Source organism: Lynx canadensis, chromosome D3, assembly GCF_007474595.2.
Source record: "Lynx canadensis isolate LIC74 chromosome D3, mLynCan4.pri.v2, whole genome shotgun sequence".
NCBI classification, from domain to species: domain Eukaryota; kingdom Metazoa; phylum Chordata; class Mammalia; order Carnivora; family Felidae; genus Lynx; species Lynx canadensis.
The window spans coordinates 24,392,400-24,414,068 of record NC_044314.2 but is presented as its reverse complement, the minus strand read 5'-3'; the positions used below and the strand labels follow the sequence as shown (position 1 = coordinate 24,414,068).

Below are 21,669 nucleotides of genomic sequence, written 5' to 3'. Positions count from 1 at the left end.
AATAATCATAAATAGATTTTCTTCCTCAAGACAAAACCAAACCGGGAAACAGGTATGAACAATTCATAAATCCGCTGTGTTTTTTCCAATACCATCAAGCAATTCAACTCTCAGTGGACACTGACCGGTTTTCCTACAATTGAATTCAATTCCAACACTATCCAGAGATGAGGTCAGTTCCCGCAGGTTAAGGGCTCAGTCCCACAGAACTCTATCCCCGTGCCCACTTCAGATTTCCATAACCCCCCCCTCCCCCAGGTTCAATTAATTTGCTAGAGCGGCTCACAGAACTCAGAGAAACATTTGTTTACGCTTATCAGTTTATTATAAACGATATTTGAAAGGTTCCAGATGGACAGTCAGAAGAAGAGGTACATAGGGCTAGGTCGGGAAGGTCCCGACTTACAGGAGCTTCAGTCCCTGAGGAACTGGAGTTCACCGCCCCATCCAACCCCGGCCACCAAGTGGATGTCATCTGGCAGCCCTTCAAATCCTGACGTTCAAGAGTGTCTATCAAGTTTAATCTTTCCAGAGGTTTGTCGGTAGGGCTGAAAATTTCAACCCTCTAACCCCCTGGTTTTTCCGGTGACCAGCTCCATCCAGAGGCTAGATGCAGGGGCCCACCCTGAGTCATCTCATTAGAATAAACTCAAAAGGGTATGGTTATGAATGACAAAAGACACTCCAGTCACTCAAGAAATTCGAAGGGTTTGAGGAGCTCTGTGTTGGGAATCAGGGACAAAGAACACATATATTTCTTATTATACTACAATAAATAAGTCGTATGTGTAGCTCTATAGAGAAAGATGGTCATTTGTTACCTCATTTTTGATCCTAGACCTTCCGGAGAAGTGTTTCTCTGTGGTCTTAGTACATTCCAGCTGCTGTAACAGAACACCAGAGACTGGGTGGCTTAGAGACAACAAAACTTCCTTCTCACAGTTCTGGAAGCTGGGAAGTCCAAGATCAAGGTGCTGGCAGATTTGGTACCTGGTAAGGGCCTACTTCCTGGTTCATCCATGCCCATCTACTCACTGGGTCCTCACAGGGCAGCAGGGGTAAGGGAGCTCTGTGGGGTCTCCTTTATCAAGGCAGAAATCCCCTTCCTGAGGGCTCCACCCTCATGACCCTTCACCTTCCTAAGGCCCCACCTCCAAATACCATCACGTTGGGGATTAGGTTTCAACAAAGGCATTGGGGGCTGGGGAAGGGACACAGGTATTCCATCTATAGAAACAATATTTCAAAAAATTGTATCTAAATACTCTAAGAAAGGAGGCATTGCACTTTCCTGCTCAATGCAACAACTCCCCCGCCTCCTGTCCTCTAGGACCACAGCAGACATGCGCACCTCTGGCCTGGTCACTGAGATACAGCATGTGGTTATCCAGTCATAGGCAGTGGGGAAATGCTGGTACATTTTTCCCCATGAAAAAAAAAAGACGCCTCTTTTTTTTTTTTTTTTTTTTAAGTTTATTTATTTTATTTTGAGAGAGGGAGAGCAGGAGCAGGGGAAGGGCCAAGCAGGCTCTGTGCTGTCAGTGCAGAGCCCGATACGGGGCCTGAACTCACCAACCGTGAGATCATGACCTGAGCCGAAAATCAAGAGTCGGAGGCTTAACCGACTGAGCCACCCAAGCGCCCCTGAAAAAAAAAAAAAGTCCTCAAACAACCTGGTGACCTTCCCAACCTCTGGGTTCTGTGTGGTTATTTCCTACTTACCCATCTAGGCCAGCTGTTTGTTTCTTCTGCCAGGATAAAAATAAGGAATAACCTGTTTCCTAATAACAGCATCCATAGAAGAATACCATGTGATAGTGATGTGACGCGGGGTGTCTAGATGAAATATCCCAGTTCTCATTCATTCCCCTGGCATTGTGCGGTAATGGACTCTGATATTAAAATGCATATTTCACACCCTCGTACCATAATTTGGAGGACGGCCATTCACTATGCATGAGCCATTCACTCACACTCATCACACGGAGAAAATTACATTTTCCCAGTTGCCAAATGGAAGAGATAAATTATCTCACGTGGACAAGCACATTGCTCCCAAGAGTAGTTTCACAGACCCAAGACACTGATCTAAAACACCCAGGAGGGAGACTAGGAGCTTTGCTGGTGTTGTCCTGGGTCAGTCTCTTTATTCACACCTACCAGACTCTCAGCCTAATGGGCTTAATGGGGTGGCACATTTGCTTTTCTGGCTTTTTTGGACAAAATGAGAATCCTTGGGGCCTCTTATTCCTCCTTCCTAGAAAAGATGTTACAAAAATGAATAAATTAACACAGTATTTCATATGTATGCATACCCACTGAATTGATGACACTTATTTGTAATGAAAATTAAAGAAGCAAATGTTAAAATGTTCTCTTTGAGAAAGATACATAGGAAAGTCTCACCAGAGATGCACACACAGTTGCTTGTTAAATATTCTCTCCTTATCGTTACTCATTCCTTTAGGTTAATGAAGGTTCAGATAACTGCTGTCTTTAAGTTAGCATGTAACCTTAACCTATTACCTGCATACATACGATTAATAGCATTTCTATCTATGTGATCATTAGAGCTAACATTTATTACACCTCATGTGGCCATCACTGTTCTACCCACTTGATGTATTTTCTAATTTGATCCCACAATTTAAAATCTTTGTTTTTGCCCATGTTAATTTAGAACAGTTACATGAATCACACATTAATGCATTCAACAGTGACTGACCACCCATTACACACCTGGAATTGCACTAGGCCCTGGAGGTAGACATGCGGGGTAAAGCAGAAATAACGTAGGATACAGCTGACCTTATGAAGTACCAAAGTTAAGGTTCTTGCTCAGAATGCTTTGGGAGTTGGGAGTAGGGAGGGCTCATGGGCAGCTAAAGCCGCCAGTGACCTCATTGTACAATATTTAGGTTATCATATTTTTCTCTGCCTAGAAAAGTGGCTCCCCCACATTTCCACTGGGGCGAATGCATTAAGTGACGCACCTAATCCGTATGGACCACTTTGGATTTGCTGGAAGGCACCACCTAAACAGCAGTTATTACCACTGTTGTGCACAAGTCTGGAGCCTTCTGCTTTCCTTTTCTCTGGCTTCCAAAGTCTGGTTCCCTTCTGTTACTTTTATCCCGGTCCTGCAAATGAGCACAGGTTCACAGCCCAGGCGCCCGACTCTGAATCTAAGGCAAGCTCTGGACCGCTGCACGTGCACCCTGCGCCCCCTCGACTCTGGGCCGGTTCCTTCTCCCGCCCATCCGGGTCTCCCTCTGCCCGGCGACGGCCAAGGACCGCGCGGCTCCAAACCGGCCACCAGGTCCCCGTCCGCTCCTTCTACCCCCGCGCCCCGGCTCCCGGCCGCTGCAGCGGCGCGGGGCTGACCAGGCTTGGGAGGCCCGCTTTCGGCCGGGGCAGGGGAGGATCCAGCTTCCCGCCCCCCCCCCCCGCTCCCTCCCTCCCGGGCAGACCCCGAGGGGTCCCCTCCCCCCCGGCAAAAGTGGGGACCGGCTTCCAAGGTGACGGAGGACTCCTGAGAACGTGCGCCCGGGCAGGAAGGCCAGGCTGCCTCGGGACGGAGGCTCGACTCAGAAAACGCGCGGGCGCCAAGCCCCCCAGGTGAGGTTGCCTCTGCGGGGGCTTCGGGGGACAAGGTCCGTCCGCCCCGCGCGCGCTCCGCGGGGTGGCTGGGGAGGCAGGCAGGAGCGGGGCGCGCGGGGTAGGCGGCCGCCCCCGGACGCCCAGGCCGGGCTCCCCCGCTCCCGCCGCCGCAGCAGGTGGGGGCCCGGCGGCCCGGGGGCGGGGCCCGGCTCGGGGCGGAGCCGCGGCGGCGGCGGCGGCGATCGCGGGGCGGTGCGGCCGGGGGCCGGAGCGGAGCCGGAGCCGGAGCCGGAGCCGCGAGCCGGAGCCGGAGCTGCGAGCCGGGCTGTCCGGGCGCCCGCGGGAGCTCGCGGCGCGCCAGGGTTGGGACCCGCCTGGCCGAGCGCGCCGGCGCCGCGACCGCAGACAAAGGCGTCTCTCGCGCCCGGGCCGCCGCGCTCTCGGGCTCTGCCTTGGGTAAGTGGCTCCCCCTCCGCTTTCTTTCTTCTCCCGCTGCCTGCCCCTCTCGGAGTTCTGCGGGTTCTGGAGAAGCCGGGCGAAGGGAAGAAATGCTACTTCCCCGCTCTCTCTGCACCCCCACCTCACCTTTATAAAAAAAAACCCCAAACCCAACGGAAAACCAAGCAAATACCAAACTAGCGAGTTTCCGAGGGGGGGGGGTGTCTCCCGCGGGACCGACGCGGCCGCGCTCAAGGACCCCTTTCCTCGGCCGACCGCGCGCGGGGGCTGTCCCTGGATCTGCGGTTCCGATGGGAAGGTTGCCACTGGGCGTCCCCGGGGGGTGTGTAGTGCAGGAGAATTTAGGGACCGGGTGCTGGGGGGGGGACCCCACCCCTGCGGGCAGTTCCGCGCGTTTGGGGGCTCCGAGGGGCGGTTCGTATTGCGAGTTCGAATTGGGATCTTGGTTGTGGGGTCTGCCCCAGTCCCCTAGCATCTTCTCCTCTAGCCGCCTTCGCGCTTCGTTCAGAGGTTACTATAGCGCCTCCCACGCCCCACCCGACTGAGGCTTCCACTCTGCCCCTCGCGGCCCCAGGGCGGGGGCTCGGGGTGCCCGGGAGAGCTGGGAGGGAGGGAGGCAGCCCCGCCGCTTTCTCCGGCTCGGCAATCCCCAGCCCGAATCCGCTGGGGAGGGCGGGCAGCTGCCGGCAGCCGGTCGGGTTTGACCACGCAGCCCGGTCCTGGGCCAGCTCCCCCAGCCTCTTCCCCGGCTGCTCTCCACCGGAAAGCAATCGGAAGCCCGGCTGGCGTTTGCTTTTGTTCTGCCCGCAACTCTCCGGAATCCGAGAAGCCTGGGTGGGCGGGTGCCCCGGGAGGGGGCCGTTGCGGGAGCTTCAGGTGCAGCCCCGAAGTGACAAGTGGAGGCGGCAGCCGTTGCCCGCCCCTGGGTGGGGAATGGGTCCCGATCGCTAATCAATGCCCGAGAGCAGGCGGTGCGTCCGCGGCTCCGGAAAAAGCGCGCTGTGCGCGGCGGCCGCGCACTGTCACGCGCCTCTCCAGCACTCTCAAAAGCGCTACCTCGAGACGCGCATTTCCATTCATGGATCTCTGCCTGGGATTTGACTAATGTCACCTCTGCCCGAGTTCTCTGAGGAGCGAGCGTCTACCACTATGAGATTTAATAGCCATTTACAGGGGGCCTACTATGTGCAAGGCAGCAGTCCTAGGATCGTCTTAATTTAAAGGTATTTATTGAGCATCTACTAGGTACGAAGTAGATGTGTTACAAACATTTCAATTTAGCAGATATTTATTGAGTGCTTCCTGTTTTCAAGGTAGTTGTGCTGTGACCTTATTTTGATAGGTATCTCCTGAACACCTTGTGTGTACAAAGGTTTTGTGTGTGTGTGTGTGTGTGTGTGTGTGTGTGTGTGTGTGTGTTTTCTGAAGGATTGCCCAGCCTACTTTTAGGAGACATATGGAAGCAAAGGAGAGAATGTGTCTTTGGACCCTTCAGTCTTCAGTTCCTTTAGTAGCCTACATTTTACCTTTTCTGGACTGCTTGTCATGTGGGGTAGGAAGAGCTTGTCTTCTATACTAGAGCTTGAGGGGTTGGAAGGGAGCAGGGCAGAATAATGCAAAGGCCTACTCTGGGACCCCTTTCCAATTCACTTTACTTACATGGCCAGGGGCTTGGGGTGGGGGAGAGGTTGTCAATTCCTTTGTGCAAAGCACCATGCTAGTTACTGCAATGAATTAAAGGTTAATAGGGCAAAGTCCTGATAGTCAAAGGGATAGACAATCAGTGGTGAGGACAGAAAGACAGACAAAAGGACAACCAACTAAATAAACCATGAAGGGGGTGGCGGAAGGCACAAAGATAGGTCCAGCCTGGACCTTCCAACTCCTAGTTCCAAATTGGTGACAACAGGTGGGGTGAGGATATCTTTAAAATCCCGTCATTTGGGTGGCTAGGGGCTAAGTGAAAGAATCAAATGGTCTGAGGGTCCTTCCTGCTAAGAGATATGATGACTCTATTACTCTGATCATCTTGGGATCCTGACACGCACTGGAATTGTCAAGAAAACTGTGGGCCATCAGTCTCTTGGCAAATATTTGAGCACTTATGTTTCATATAGGCTGCTATCAGGGAGATATAATCTAAGATGTAGTCTTTGTCATAAAGGACTTTTTTTTTTTTTTTTTTTTAGTGTTTGTTTATTTTTGAGAGAGAGACACAGAGTGTGAATGGAGGAGGGGCAGAGAGAGAGGGAGAGAGAGAATCCAAAGCAGGCTCCAGGTTCCGAACTGTCAGCACAGAGCCCAACTCAGGGCTTGAACCCACCAACTGTGAGATCATGACCTGAGCTAAAGTTGGGCATTTAACCGACTAGGCCACCCAGGCACCCCAGTCATGAAGGACTTAACAGAGAGTTCTTGAGATAAACACATAAAAAGACTGCTTGCACAGCAAACTTGAAAAGCCAGGAGCAAATTCCTCCTAGAATTTAATGTCAGAAAAAGTTCTGTGCTCGTGGTGTTGTGGCTTTCCTCTTCTCGGATGGTGAGAACTGCTCTATGTCTAGTGTGTTGGGCTCCAGCAATTCCTGGGCACTGCTTGATCCCAGCTTCTTGGTACAGTGCTCTTTTTCTTCCCAAATTATCTCCAGTTTCCCTCTTAAATTCTTTTTATTGTTATTATTTTAATGTCTATTTATTTTTGAGAAGAGAGAGACAGAGCATGAGCGGGGGAGGAGTGAGAAAGAGGGAGACACAGAATCCGAAGCAGGCTCCAGGCTCCAAGCTGTCAGCACAGAGCCGGCCACGGGGCTCGAACTCACGGACCGTGAGATCACGACCTGAGCCGAGGTCAGACGCTTAGCTGACTGAGCCACCCAGGCGCCCCTCTCTTAAATTCTTTTTAAACAACATTATCATATTTTTTGTTATGAACTCCAAAGCCCCCCTCAAATCCTTCCTGAAAGGAGGCCCATTATAAAAGATACATAGGAAATGTGATAAGCACTAGGTGAGTGGCTTCAGGCCTCCTTTACCTAAGAGAAGAGCAGAGGAAAACCCCACAGGGGCCGAAATCAGGAATGTACAGAGAAAACAAAAACTGACCTTGCGAGATGGAATAGGATTCACAGGGGCAGAAGAGACTTCAAACCAAGGCTTCCTCCCAAATTGAGAAAAATGGTGTAAGCAGAGGTGTGAAGGGAAACAAGCCAGTAGTTTGATCCTTCTTCATCTAGAATAGTTTCCATTCATTCAACAAAGAAATGCTGCCTGAGCATTTTACTCTGTGTCCGGGACTCTGCTGGGTGTGGGGGGTGATGGGCTCCACCCGGCACAGTTTGGGGTTCCCTGTGATCTCAGGGCCGGGGAGGACCTTTGTCTCCTGTTCACTGCTGGGATGGTGCTGGATCCCTGCCATTCTTTCGAGCATTCCTGGCGTTTTTTCACCTGAGCTGAACTTGATTGTAATCTTCTCCAAGGCTAAGAATGTGACTTCTTTTTTTCTCTCTGCATCCCTCCCTCCCTGCAGGCTCAGGCTTATCTGTAGAGGACATTTATCTCAGGACATTGTCTCTCCCACTTCACCATTTCCCTACCTCATCCGGGCCCATTATTGCTTCCTTTGCGCTTACCACTTTCAGCTGCTCAGAGCCTTTCCCTGTATGGAAACTCAGGGGAAAAACAATCTGTCATCAGTCACTTTCTCTTGAAGATGAATGTAGGTCACTGTCCTCCCTTCCGGGGGTCTTTGTGCTGTAAGCCTCATTGGAATGAAAGGCTTTGTCCGCCGGGAGAGGATTTCAGGCACAGGCAAGTGGGTGTTGGAGGTGATTGGGGAGGCAAAATCCCCTTCCTGGTGCTCCTGAGATTATGCTACACCTCCTCGTGTAGCCACTCTTGGCAAGGGTCTCTGCAGTCCCGTGTGACCCATGAAAATCTGGAGCCTTCCGTGCTTCATATCATGGTGTGGTGGCTAAAGTCAGATCGCCGCCCCGCCTCAACTGTCTGTCAACCTGGCCTTTGCCTGCTCTAGTGTTTAAAGGTTAATCGTTTTCCAAGCAGAATCCTTGCTTCTTTACCTGTCTATACATGCCCACTGTTTTAAGGCAGAGATTCTCAGCCTGAGTGCTATCGATGTTGTGGGCTGAATAATTTTTTGGTCACGGAAAGTGCCCTGTGCATTGTAGAACGTTTATCGGTATCCCTGGCCTCTACCCAGCAGATACCAGTAGCGTGCCCTCCCCCACCCCAAATTGTGACAGTCAGAAATGTCTCTGGTTGTTGCTGGATGTCCCCTGAGAAGCAAAATCACCCTTGATTGAGAACCACTGTCTGTTTTGTTTTGTTTTGTTTTGTTTTTTTTTTTAAGAGTTTTCTTTTTTTTTTTTTTTTCAACATTTATTTATTTTTTGGGACAGAGAGAGACAGAGCATGAATGGGGGAGGGGCAGAGAGAGAGGGAGACACAGAATCGGAAGCAGGCTCCAGGCTCTGAGCCATCAGCCCAGAGCCCGACGCGGGGCTCGAACTCACGGACCGCGAGATCGTGACCTGGCTGAAGTCGGACGCTTAACCGACTGCGCCACCCAGGCGCCCCTGTTTTGTTTTGTTTTTAATGTTTATTTCTTTTTGGGAGAGACAGAGACAGCGGGAGCAGAGGAGGGGCAGAGAGAGAGAGGGAGGGAAACACAGAATCCAAAGCATTCTTTGCTGAGCTGTCAGCACAGAGCCTGACACGGGGTTCGAACTCATGAGCGGTGAGGTCGTGACCTGGGCCAAAGTTGGATGCTCAACCAACTCAGCCACCCAGGCACTGAGAACCACTGTTTTAAGGGGTATTAGTTAATACATACCATTCTGTATAACTTCCTACTTTTCTGGGAGAGGCCTGATTTAATGTAACTTGGTTCTTTTCGGTCAAGGTGACTTAGTAAATGTGAAGTTAACTTTGTAGAACTTTCCATATGAATAATTTCATAAGTCAGCGAAGCATCTCTTGTCATCCCACATAGTCGAATCTGCCCATTATGTTAAGTCAATCTTTTGAGGCAAAAAAAAAAAAAAAAGCAAAACTCAAATTCTTCCCCTAGCATGTGGCTGATTAATATGCCAGAAATATGGGTAGCAGAACTGCCACAGGGAGCTACCATTGCCCACAGGGTCGTCCCAGCCGCTGCTTGGGCAGTGGCTGGTGAGCAGCACTGGGGAGGGAGGTGGGGAGAGGATCTAGTTCTGATGGGACAGGATGCTTATGTAATTTGAGGGTCACCTTTAAGGAAAAGACAAGATGACCAGATGACAGCGTTGCTGGGGCACTGGAAGGGTCCTGTGCAAGAGGGGTTTCAGTTTCATTAGCTTTAAGTGAAGCTGTCTCTGGAAAGATTTGAGGAGCCACGGGACAGCTGTGGCCGCAGGGATAGGAAGGTAGAGACTTGCCTCTACCGATGATGGCAAGAGCTAAGGGAAGCTTGTCAAAGACTTGGCGTGGATCAAGAGATCCATAGAGAGCATGGATCAGGATGGAATTGCTAAATGCAGGGTGGCCTGTGCTTCTGTTACCGTTTGTCCTCAGAAGTAAACTTTCGGAGCTTCGGCGACTCTGGGTCAGCATTAGCATCAGCAGCATCTTTGTAGGATGGAACCCGGGGCAAGGTTGGTTCAAGTTTAGCAGGAAGCTGTGTGAGCTCCCTTCGTGGACAGAAGTAACTTCATGCACATTGTAAGTGAGGTTGGCCCAGTGCCCAAGTTTATTGATTCAGAAAGCGAATGAAACTCTTTTTCAGTATATTATAATGGTATGTGGAGAGTTTACCGTAAGATTTCATTGATTCAGCCTTCTTTTTTTGGAATACCCAAGACTGGGATGTGACTTCTCCTTGCATTGCAACAGGCTAGGTAGGAAATACCTTTTGGGGGCGGGGGGAGGCAAGTTATCGAAGTACTTGAAAACTTAATAAAACAAACCAAAACAAAAATCCCTATATTTCAGACTTTTCATTCATTCACAATCTTTTTCCTTAATTTAAATCGACCTACCTTCAGTGAGGAATAGAACGTGCTATGATTATTGCCATAGTATGTAAATGGGCCTGGTTGTATGTGAAACTGAACTGTCAATATGTCAGTGTCTAGAGTTAACAAAAATAAAAAGACTCGCTACGAGAAGATTTATTATAGGAGGGATTTTTAAAAAAATAGTTGGTTTTCCATTTGTGTTTACACGGATTTGATTTTTACAAAGTTTTTCAAGAGTCAAGACCTGTTTGGAGATTTTGGGTCAAATCTACACACAATCACAGAGCTTAAAGCTGCAAGGGATTTGGGGGCTCAGTGAGCAGTGAGCAGCTCTCCTTGTGTCATTGAATGCACGGAGAAACTGAGGCTGAGAGAAGTTAGGTGGCTTGCCAGGGTTGCACAAAGGTTACTGCTAAGCTTGGGTTCGGGGTGAAGAGTTTGCGCCGTCCCCTTTGACACTCATTGTGACTGAAAAATGGTTCCGACTTCCTGGTTGCCAGCGCGTGTTAGTGGAGGGAGGTCCTGGCAGGAAGAGTTTCCGGGTCATCTAATCCTGGTGGAACTAATCATTAATTCACACTGATTTCACCTATGCCAAAGGTATGTGTGCATATGAGTTGTACTGAAAAGAACCAGGAGAAAGCGCCAACAGTTGACTTAGTGAAATGAGATTATTTGACAAACCTTCTTATGTACAGCACAGTGACTACACTTAATAATACTGTATTGTGTATTGGAAAGTTGTTTTGTTAAGGGAGTAGAACGTAAAAGTTCTCACCACAAGAAAAAAATACTTGTAACTGTGTGTGGTGATGGATGTTAATTCGACTTATTGTGGTGGTCATTTCACAGTATATACAAATATTGAATCATTACATTGTACACCTGAAACTAATATAATGTTATATGCCAATTATATCTCAATAAAATTTTTTAAATTAAAAAAAACCTTCCTTTAATGCTCTTTGATAATGGCCTTATAGTAAATAATTAGAAAAAAAAAACATTTATTTCCCTATTTAGAAAAGTACTATATATGCATTATGAGAAGTAGCAAGAAAAAATTTTAAAATCCTACCATGATCCTTTGACCCAATCATATTTTTGCTATACTTTACTGTTTTTTCCCTCAGCTCAAGTTTTAAACACAATTGAGATCATACTGTACATATGATTGTAATTCATATCTTTTTAGTTAATATTATAACAATCTCCATGTTTTTACAAACTCTTTGTAAACATAACTTTAAAGAAATTTTTTTCACTTTATTTTAGAGAGAGAGAGAAGGGGAGAGGGGCAGAAGGGGAGAGAGAGAAAGAGAGAGAGAGGGAATCTTAATTAGGCTCCACATTTCACATGGAGCCCATCATGGGGCTTGATTCCATGACCCTGGGATCATGACTGGAGCCAAAACCAAGAGTCGGATGCTCAATGGACTGAGCCATCCAGGCACCCCAGTAAACATAACTTTTAAAGGCTACACAATTCAATATTAGTGAATATCATTTGCTCCCAGTTTCTCACTGCTGTATCATTGCAGTGAGCAACTTTGTGTCCATACTTTTTCTACAATTTGGATTGTTTTCTTGGTATACATTTCCAGGTAGTGAAACTACTCAACCAACAGTGGAATGTACCATGCTAACCAATTGCGTTCCAAAAATGGAAATGATTTTACCACATCGTTGGTAGCATAGGGTATTTGATTTTTTAAGAATTATCAATTTGAGGGGCGCCTGGGTGGCGCAGTCGGTTAAGCGTCCGACTTCAGCCAGGTCACGATCTCGCAGTCCGGGAGTTCGAGCCCCGCGTCAGGCTCTGGGCTGATGGCTCAGAGCCTGGAGCCTGTTTCCGATTCTGTGTCTCCCTCTCTCTCTGCCCCTTCCCCGTTCGTGCTCTGTCTCTCTCTGTCCCAAAAATAAATAAACGTTGAAAAAAAATTTGAAAAAAAAAAAGAATTATCAATTTGATAAGTGGAAAATATGTTACTATTGCTTTCATTTGCATTTTGGTTACCACTATAGCTAAACATTTCTCTGTAATATTACCTGTTTGTATCTTTTGTTAATTATCTGTTTTTCTGTTTGGGGTTAGTGGTTTAAGAAATTGATCTGCATATATAAAACCCATTTTTTAAAAGGAAAGACAAACTTTTGAGCTTCTGGATATCCTATGAAGAGTTCTGTCCAACCCTAATGTTCCACAGTTCCAATGTTTCCAGTTTTGTGTTTTAGGTTAAACTCTTTTTGTTCATAGTGGTGAAGCTGCCTGTTGAGTTCCTGAAGTAAGGTTGGGTGGACAGGGAGCTCGATCCCCTTGGTATCAGCCAACATACACGGAGCACAGAGTCAGTGCTTCACAGTTGTTAACCCTCGGTTCTTACAACAGCTTGTGAAGTGGGAACTATTTTACTATATCCATTCACACGTGAGGAGAGTGATGCACAGAAAGGTAAAATAACTGTAGTTGCATATTCTTTTTAAAAAGTTCTGATCAGGGACGCACTGGGTGGCTCAGTCGGTTAAGCGACTGACTTCGGCTCAGGTCATGATCTCGTGGTGAGTTCCAGCCCCGCATTAGGGTCTGTGCTGATGGCTCAGAGCCTGGAGCCTGTTTCGGATTCTGTGACTCCCTCTCTCTCTCTCTTTCTGCCCTTCTCTGACTCGTCCTCTGTCTCTCTTACTCTCAAAAATAAATAAAACATAAAAAAAAAAAATTAAAAATGATTATAAAATAAAAAGTTCTGATCCCCAAAAGTTCTGAGAAACCAATGTGTTCTCCCCACACATTCAAGCAATTCTTGGACACTAGCTGGCTGTCCTATGGTTCTACTCAATTCTGACTTATCTACCTGGAGATAGCATCAGCTTCCACAGGATATGGGCTCAGTCTCACAAGACTACGTTCCACCTCAGAAGCCAATTGCAAGCCCAGCTTGTCACCTCTGTTTCTGAGTGACTGGCTGTAAAACAGAAGTTCCCCCTACCCGTTCCTTGGCTTCAGTTAATTTGCTGGAATGGCTCAGAACTCAGGAAACCTGTTGACTCACTGGATTACTGGTTTATTATGAAGGATATTAAAGAGTATGAATCAACAGCCAGATGAAGAGATACATAGGGTGAGGTCCCAAACAAAGGAGTTTCTCGTTGAGTTTGGGGCCAGGCACAGTGATTAATATGCCCAGATTGCCCATTCAGATTGCCCAAATGGAAGCTCTCTGAACTCCTTCCGTTTGGAATTTTACAGAGGTTGCATTACATAGTCATGATAGGTTAAATCATTGGCCATTGGTGATTGATTCAACCTCCAGCCCCTCTCCCCTACTTGGAAGTCAGGGAGTAGGACTGAAAGTTCCATCCCTGTATTCATGGTTAGTTCTCTTGGCAAGCAGCCCCTAGTCTTAGGTACTTTCCAAGAGTCACCTGTTTAACACATACCCAGGTGTGGCAAAGAGTGGGGCTTTTTGTGAGTACCAAGAGACCTATTTCACCTTTTTGGCTCGCTGTGATTTCAGGAACTGAGGACAGAGGCTAAATGTTATGAAAAAAGATGTTCCCATTGCTCTTCTACCTCAGGAAATTTCCAAGGTTTGAGGGGCTGTGAACCAGGAACTGTGGCTGTAGATGAAGACCAACTATGTGTGAGAAATAGGCTTTGGTCATCTGAATTGCCAAATACGTATTTCCTATAAATCACAATATTGCACCTTTTAACCGCTGTTATTCTACCTCTGGATCTTCATTAAGGTGACCTGCCTCAGTGGTGTAGTTGATCTTTGAGGGAGCTGAGCTTAGGGTTATTAGCAACTTCCTCTGAACTCCCTTGCCTGTTTCTGGGAGAACTTTGTATTGCAAGGTCATTTTACTGTCTTAAATTTCCTTACTATATTTTTAATGTCTCTTACCCTCTTTCCTGTGCTTTCCACCTTTTTTATATCTCTTAGCTACATTCTGATAGTTCTTCTGACCTATCTTCTAAATCACACCGTGTCTCTTCAGCTATATCTAATCTGCAGATAAATCCATCTCTCACATTGTTAATTTGAGTTACTGAATATCAATTCTAGAATTTCTAGTTCTTTTTCTAGATCTTTAATGGTACTTTTATATAGTTCCTATTTCCTTGTTTTGAACTCTTTAAGCCCAATTTGAATCTCCATGAGCATAGTAAGTACAGTTGTTTTCCATTTTGTGTGTCATAATTTTTCCATCTGGAATACTTATGCAGCTGTTTTTTCCGTCTGTGATTTGTTCTGATTATCATGCTGGTTCATATTATGTTATATCTCCTTATGTGCCTGATTATCTTTGAATGTGTGCTAGATATTGTTTTGAAGAAATATTTGCATGAATATCAGCTCATCAATTTTAAGATGTATTTTTCGTCACCCTTCAATCTCTGAAATTCAGATGTGATTTACAGTTGACGGAGTCCTACATTTATAGGTGGTACCTAAAATAGTAGGTACCTAACATTTCTTCTTTTTCTTTTTCACCCGTACCTGAAATAGTAGTGCAGTCATATAATTAGTGATATTTAAGATTGATGAAATGCAGTACTTTGAGGCTTTGAGTGGTGCTGATAAAAATGACAGTTCTAGAGAGGATTTTAAACAGCTTCTTCAGGCTTTTTGGGGTACCAGCAATTCTGGATCAATCTGGGGACTTGAGATTTTCTAGCCCACCCACATCACATGAAATCAGACCGGTTTGTTTTTGTTTTCTCTTATTCCTAGGGTCCCAACCATAAGTATAAAGTGGTTACCGGGTCTTAACCCTAGGGATGCCCTGGCCCCCTGACCCTATAAGGCTGCCAGAAAATCTGCTCTGCTTCCTCCCTTCCTCTGACTGGATTAACAGTCCCTCTGATGGGGTAAAAGTGGCCCCTCATCCCCAGGCCCACATCTTTGGACCTCCTTCTCCCAGATCTTACATTCGAAGACCCTCCCCATCCTGTTAGCTCTTCCGTGCTTTTAGGAGAGATTTTTTAAAAACTATTTTGTCCATATTTCTCTGTTGTGTTCATTGGGAAGTTTAGTTCAAAGTACCCAGTTCACCACTGCCGGAAAGGAGGCAGAAGTGAGTCTGAACTACCTTAGAGACTGACAGGAGAGGAGCACAAAACAGCTGCTGCCCTTTGCCTGCCCATGACCAGAGAACTTTCTCCACCACTCCCCGTATGTCCTGGTCACAGCTGGAAAGCCGAGGTTGGGATGAATACATTCCTGCAAAGGCCCAAGCTAAATGTAGATGTATTTCCCTACATAGATGAGACTAATCCTTCAGGCTTTTCCTAATAAGGCAGGTGACCTGGCAGCGAAAGCTGTTGCAGGGATGGCATCTGGAGCCCCATCAGTCATCAGTCTCCATCTGGCTTCTTCCTTCTCGTCCACACCGGCCCCCAGAAAGATGTGAATTTAGGACCAAAGGACATAGTAAGGGAAGAAGATGCTTTCTATTCCAGCAACTGTTAAGAAGTAAGACAAGTAGACTGTGTTTTAGCTAGGTGCGATTTCTTCCATTCGACATGGTGCCCAACAATTCTGTATGGGGAGCAGAATTTTCACCCATGGCCAGGGCTAGTCCTTGTGGAGACTAAACTATTCGTGTCCAGGCTCAGGAGCCGGGGTGGCCCTTCTGGGGACTCGTGTGGAATCTAACGCTTCAAAAGAAGCTTATGTAATCCTTTCTGGCTTTTAGAAGTCACACGCTTTTCCATGTGTTCTCAGGCTCACTAGCCAAATGTATTTCCCCCCTACCTTCCTCCAACTCTCAGAGTTGTTTTTCCCAACTTTCCTAAAGCCAGAGCATTTTACGGTGAAAAAAACACAATGTGCTAAGTTTGAAAAGGTTGGGCAGAGAGGCATGGAATGGTGGGAATCCCTCTCCACCACCTTACTCCACTTACCTTCCCAGAACATCCATTGCCTTGTTTTAAAGGAGGCTGTTATTTTTATTTGGGGGGACCTTTCTCCCTGGGGAACCTCAGAGCTGTCCTCTCAGAAAATTGTCATCGGCTCAGGAAACCACAAGCAACTCTCACTCTTCAGGTGTGTAGCTGTTGGGTGAAGCAAAGATCCCTACTGTGCCAGTAGGGATCTGCCGCACAGTAGGGATCTGCCCCTCTGGAAAGGGCTTGTTTTGCGGGAGGGTATCCCCACCAACTTTTGGGAGACCACTGTATACCATGAGGCATTTTTGGTATTCCACGATGATTTATCCAGCTTATTTTTATTTTAAACTGATAGTAGTTCACCCATAGGAAAGATTATATATAACTCAGTCCACTCTTAGCCAGAAATAGAAATCCTCCAATTAGGCTTTAATAACCGTCCCTTAGAACAAATCTGTGGTTCCATTCCCAGGTAGTTCTAGATTGTGACTGATCCCTTTGGAAAAAACGATAAATGACTTAATTAATTTTGAAGAAGCAAATTTTCTATTCTCCCAGAAAATGTACCCTCCCATGATTATTTTTAGAGGCAGAATTACTATAGAGCCCCACCGGCCATAAGAATTTATGAACCATGATGTCTGAAAACTCTTCAGCCTGAAAGAAGTAAATTAATTCCTCCAGCATGATTCACGTTAGGTGCAAGTCCAAATTTCTTTTATTTATCAGTAACGTAGGCTCTTAAAGTTTTTTTTTCTAAAGATTTGTAGGTATTTTGAGATCCATCAAGGCCTCAAAATTTCTATTGTCAGATTTCCCATTTATTTGAATTTAATTTTTTTCCAGCCGTTTTGAGACCATTTTGTCTGCTAATAAGAGATAATATGCTATGATTTCAGTAACATATGTGAGAACCACAGGGAGTTCAGACAAAGTTAGCCAAGCAAATCTCTGTACTTGTCATAGAGACCAGCACATTGCCTTTTCTGTGTGGTGGCAATGGCACTTTTTACCAAATATTCAGACATTTTTAGACGACTCAGAGCAGCAAAGCATTATAGCACTTTCAGCAGGACAAAAAAAGAAAAAGAGAAATTCAGAAATAGAAAATGATTTTATTTGTAAGAGGAGAATCAGGAAGATGATTGTAGTAAACCACTTTGGAAGAGGAGGTGAGAAATACAGAACAATAGAGTAACTACACTCAACTGCTTTGAGCTTTCCAGATTGGAAGAGAGCAAAGGAGAAATGTCTTGACTATTATTACAGAGTTTTAATACCCATTGTGTAGGACTCAAAGGGGGCTTGAGCAGTCCCACCCATCTGCTATGTAATAAAGCCAGTGAAATGTGTGCCATCGAAATGACAAGAACCTTAGGATGTAGGAGTAAGGAGAGAGACCATTTTTTAACAGTGTGAGCGAGAGTATGTCTGGTAAATAGTCCTGGGCATGTCATGGCCTAAATAACTGTTCATTTTTTCTCTACGTTACCATATTCTTGAGCTGAATGGAGATTAAAGACAAATAAAAAAAACTTGGGTCCTTGTTAATTTTGTTGGATGAAGGATGACAGGGAGTTATGTGTCCAATGTGAAAATGCTTTTAATTTATTAAATTGCTTTAGCTAATAGCTTAAAGTCTTGTTTTTAAATTTTTGCGTATACATTCATTCTTTAAAAGTTACTCAGTGAACTTGTTAATGCTGAAAACCCCTCTTTTTTTTATGAGCATTCTTTGAAAGTGAACCTGAAATGAATTTATGGAACAAGAGGAGATAAAAAAAATCATTGACTTCTCTATTCCATTTTTCAGAGGCAGATCTGCAGAACCAAAGGTGTATTTATCAGTCTTCTCAGGGCTGACTTTTCTCTTATTTAACCAAAAACAATATGGTATTTTGCTCTACACTCCTGAATTCAAGAATTGGCTTCCATAGCATATTAAATAACCTTGTTCTGTTCCCCTTTTCTATTGGTAAGAAATAATAATAGCATTATTATTTAATTATCACCACTAAAAGCAATGTCAGATTTCAGTAATCTAAAACTGTATGGCCTTAAACTGAGATTATTTGAAATAAGATCTTTCCTCTCCAGTAATAGATACCTAGAAAAGAAGGTGTCTAGCTGTAGATAGAGGGGGTAGATACAAGACCGTGTACATGTATAATTATGATCATGAGCCAGTCTCCAGCTTTTTTCTGGAAGGATACATAAGCTGTTGGTAGTCGTGGTAAAGTAAGAAGCACCTGGGGATCGAGAGGGGTGAGGGAAGGCATTTTTTATTTTTCTCTTATACCTTTTTATACTATTTAATTAAAACAATAAACACATTTTTATTTAGTAAGTAAATAAGGGGAAAATTAAGAAGGTGAGAGAAAGAAAAGAAGCCACTGTGTAGGATAGCCCATCAGTTCTGAATTTATCTCTAGACGCCTTTCTCAGCAGAAATTCTGGTTTTTAGAAATCCTCAGATCAAAATCGATAGGGACACATGCTCAGTAGGTCCTCCCCAGCTTTGTGTACCTTCCACTAGACAGCATTTTATCAAGCCCTCTCTGTAATGCTGGTGTTTTCTTTGTGCCTCCCAGTGGCCTGTCCAGTATGTTGGGTCCGTGTTATAGGATTCCCACTTGGCAGATGGGAAGCCTTGAGCTTGGGGAAGATGGGTGGCTTGTCTTATGCAACAGAATCACTACCTGGGAAGTCCAGAATTAGAAGCTGTGTTCAGTGTTCTTTTAACCCTAACTTTACTAGAAACTTTTTTTTTTTTTTAAGCTTATTTCTTTTGAGAGAGAGAGGAGGGGCAGAGGGATAGGGAGAAAGAGAGAATCCCAAGCAGGATCCACGTTGTCAGCACAGAGCCCAACGCGGGGCTCGAACTCATGAACCGTGAGATCATGACCTGAGCCGAAATCAAGAGTTGGATGCTTAACCCACCAACCCATCCTAGAAACTTTAATAGAAAGAACTTTACTATTGCTTCTGGACAGGCTTTTCTAAATGCTCCAAGCTGCCTCCTCTCTGTTTTCATACCATGACATCTGTTTCATTTTCTTTAATCATGGTTAGATGTGTAATTGTTTTCCTCATTAATTTTATCAGCACAGGCCATCTCTCTTCTTTCCTTACCACATCTGGGACAGTATGGTGTGTATATTAGTTACTTAATCTTTGTTTTAGGGAATTGGTTACCCAAGGTACTTTCTCCCAAATAATTATCCATTTTTAGGAAAACAAAGTAATACTCTTAGTCATTTCCACTAGGCTAATGTCGTTGTCCACAAGCAAATTAGAACCACATGATGTTTGAACTGGAAGAAAACCATCTTTGCAAGAACTTATTCTCTTGCTTTACAATTGAGGAACCTGAAGATCAAATAACTTGTTCTGGATCACACAGGGAATTAGAGATGACATGGGACACAGAGCCCATGTCTTTTAACATCCAGCCCAGCCTTCCTCCTGATGCAACAGTGATTACAGAGAATGATTCCCTTGGTCATCAGGCATGTAGATAAATGGTCAATGCTGGCAAAAAAAATAGGTCACACTAAATTAAAACTGTGCAGAGGTAATCTGAAAAGGAGGAGGTGTTGGGCTTATTTTTCTAAGTTTTAATGATTTTGCAGGTGTGCCTTTTTTTAAAGCATGCTTGTTACATAAACATCAGCATTTCCACCAAAGGATTCACAGTAGGTGGTAAGTATCCCAACCACATTTGTTTGCGTTTGAGTAAAAATCACCCTCACACATTGGGCAGATCGAGGCACACAGCATCAAAGTTGTGAAATGAGGAATAATAGTATTTTCTATCTTACCTATTGGTTTCTTAAAATGTGAGCCATGTCTGGCTCAGACCTGACCTGAGAAGTTACCTTCTTCTTCAGCAGAGGGCAAAGAGCCCTCTAATTCCTAAATTTAACCTTGGGCATTTAACCCTCAAAAGCCATTTCCAGTTTTCAAACATGCTGAGAAGGGAGCTGGAAAGATTTTTTTTTTTTTTTTTTTTTTTTTGTCCGAAGGCACCCAAAGGAAAACCAGAGACATTCCAGAGAGAGAGAGACGATACCCAAAGTGTGAGAACTATGGGAGCCCTGAGGGTAGGATTCACTAGTGAGAATGCTGTTTTTATGAATTATGTACCTTTTGTGCCATTCCCTGTCAGATTCATACAGCCAGTTCACACTAGCTCCAATAGGCAGGGCTGTAAACGATGTTGTGATAATGGATGTCTACAAATTCCATTCGTGTGTGTGTTACACGCACATGCCCAGGCTCCAGCCCTCAAGACTGATGTATGTGGTTTGGGGGTGGGATCCAGACATCAGTATTTAAAACCATGGTTCCCCAGGGGTGCCTGGGTGGCTCAGTTGGTTAAGCGTCCGACTCTTGATTTTGGCTCAGGTCACGATCTCACCGTCCATGAGGTGGAGCCCTGCGTTGGGCCCTGCATTGACCGTGAGGAGCCTGCTTGGGATCCTCTCTCTCCCTCTCTCTCTCTCTGCTCCTCCCCACTCTCTCTCAAAAAAAAAAAAAAGAATAACAACAACAACAACAAAAACCCCACTGTTTCCTGAATTGGCTGCACGTTGGAATCCCTTGGGGAATTGTTAAAATGCTGTTGCCTGGGTCCAACTCCAGAGATTCTGGTTGAATTGGTCTGGGCTCTGGACTAGACATCAGAATGTTTTCAATGCTCCTCGTCTGTTTCTGATATGCGGCTAAGGTTGTAATTCACGGTGAGTGAGACCTGGCTTATTACTCTGGGCATAGCAGGTGTTCAATAAAAATAAAGTATGAAGGGAAAGCTAGCTCCAAGGGCTTATAAGAAAAGTCAATGCTAAGAAGTTGTCCATTTCTGGTTCTTTGGACATTCCCGTCGGCCCGAATGTGTTACGCAGTGATCTGACGTGGAGTGGGCGACAAAACCTAACACGTTCATCTCACCACCGTAGCCTTTGTTGTGGCCATCAGTGGCACGTTCAGCTGCAGCCGACAGCCTGGGTCTTCCTAATTGCTCTGTTCCATTTTATCTACTTGTCACAAGAGCGGCGGCTCTGCCTGTCATGTGGATGTGTGTCTAACACTGTCCGATGTGTCTAACACTGTCCTTTGGAGAAAAATAGCCAGAAAGCGGCTTCTGTAAGAGCAAGGTGCTCCAGCCATGGATTTCGCCTGAGGTGAACTCTGTCCCGTGCAGCCAGCCGCTGCGAGAGCCCGCCCACTGCTCAGGGTTAGTGAGAGCTCCCTGAAGCACCGCTCGTGAGTTGCCTGGTTTCCTTTGTTCCCTAGGTGATTCTTGTTTAGTCCAAGGGGTACAGGGAGGGGAAGTATTTCCGCATCTGGCTCCAGTGAACGAAGCTGCTTTCAGCCGTGGAGAGGCTCCACCGTCCTGGAGAAGGGGAACTTGCCAGGCAGAGCTTACTGAGCAGAATCTGAACTGCTCCCAGTGGCCTTTGAAGGCTCCCGGGCACCGGTTTTCAAACTTGAGTGTGCATTAGAATCCCTTGGAGAAGAGTTAAGCTACAGATTGGTGGGGCAACGCCCAGATTTCCTGATTGGGTAGGACTGGCTGGGGCCCAAGAACTTTCATGCCTAACATCTTCTGGGGTGGTGCTGATTGCTGCTGCCCTCCGAGAACCACTGCTCTAGAAGGAAGGACACAGATGGCACCAGCGTTGTTTAGAGAAAGGACATTATTTG

The 21,669-nt window shown here is 45.8% G+C and overlaps 1 protein-coding gene across 1 annotated transcript in view; it reads left to right on the top strand.

Moving 5' to 3' along the window:
* The first annotated feature begins 4,010 nt into the window (after positions 1-4,010).
* Positions 4,011-21,669, top strand: part of MAPK4 (mitogen-activated protein kinase 4) — a 151,683-nt gene continuing 134,024 nt past the window's right edge. Inside the window, exon 1 of the mRNA XM_030292246.1 lies at positions 4,011-4,056. The gene's annotated coding sequence lies outside the window, so the exon portion shown is untranslated. The remainder of the gene's footprint in view (positions 4,057-21,669) is intronic.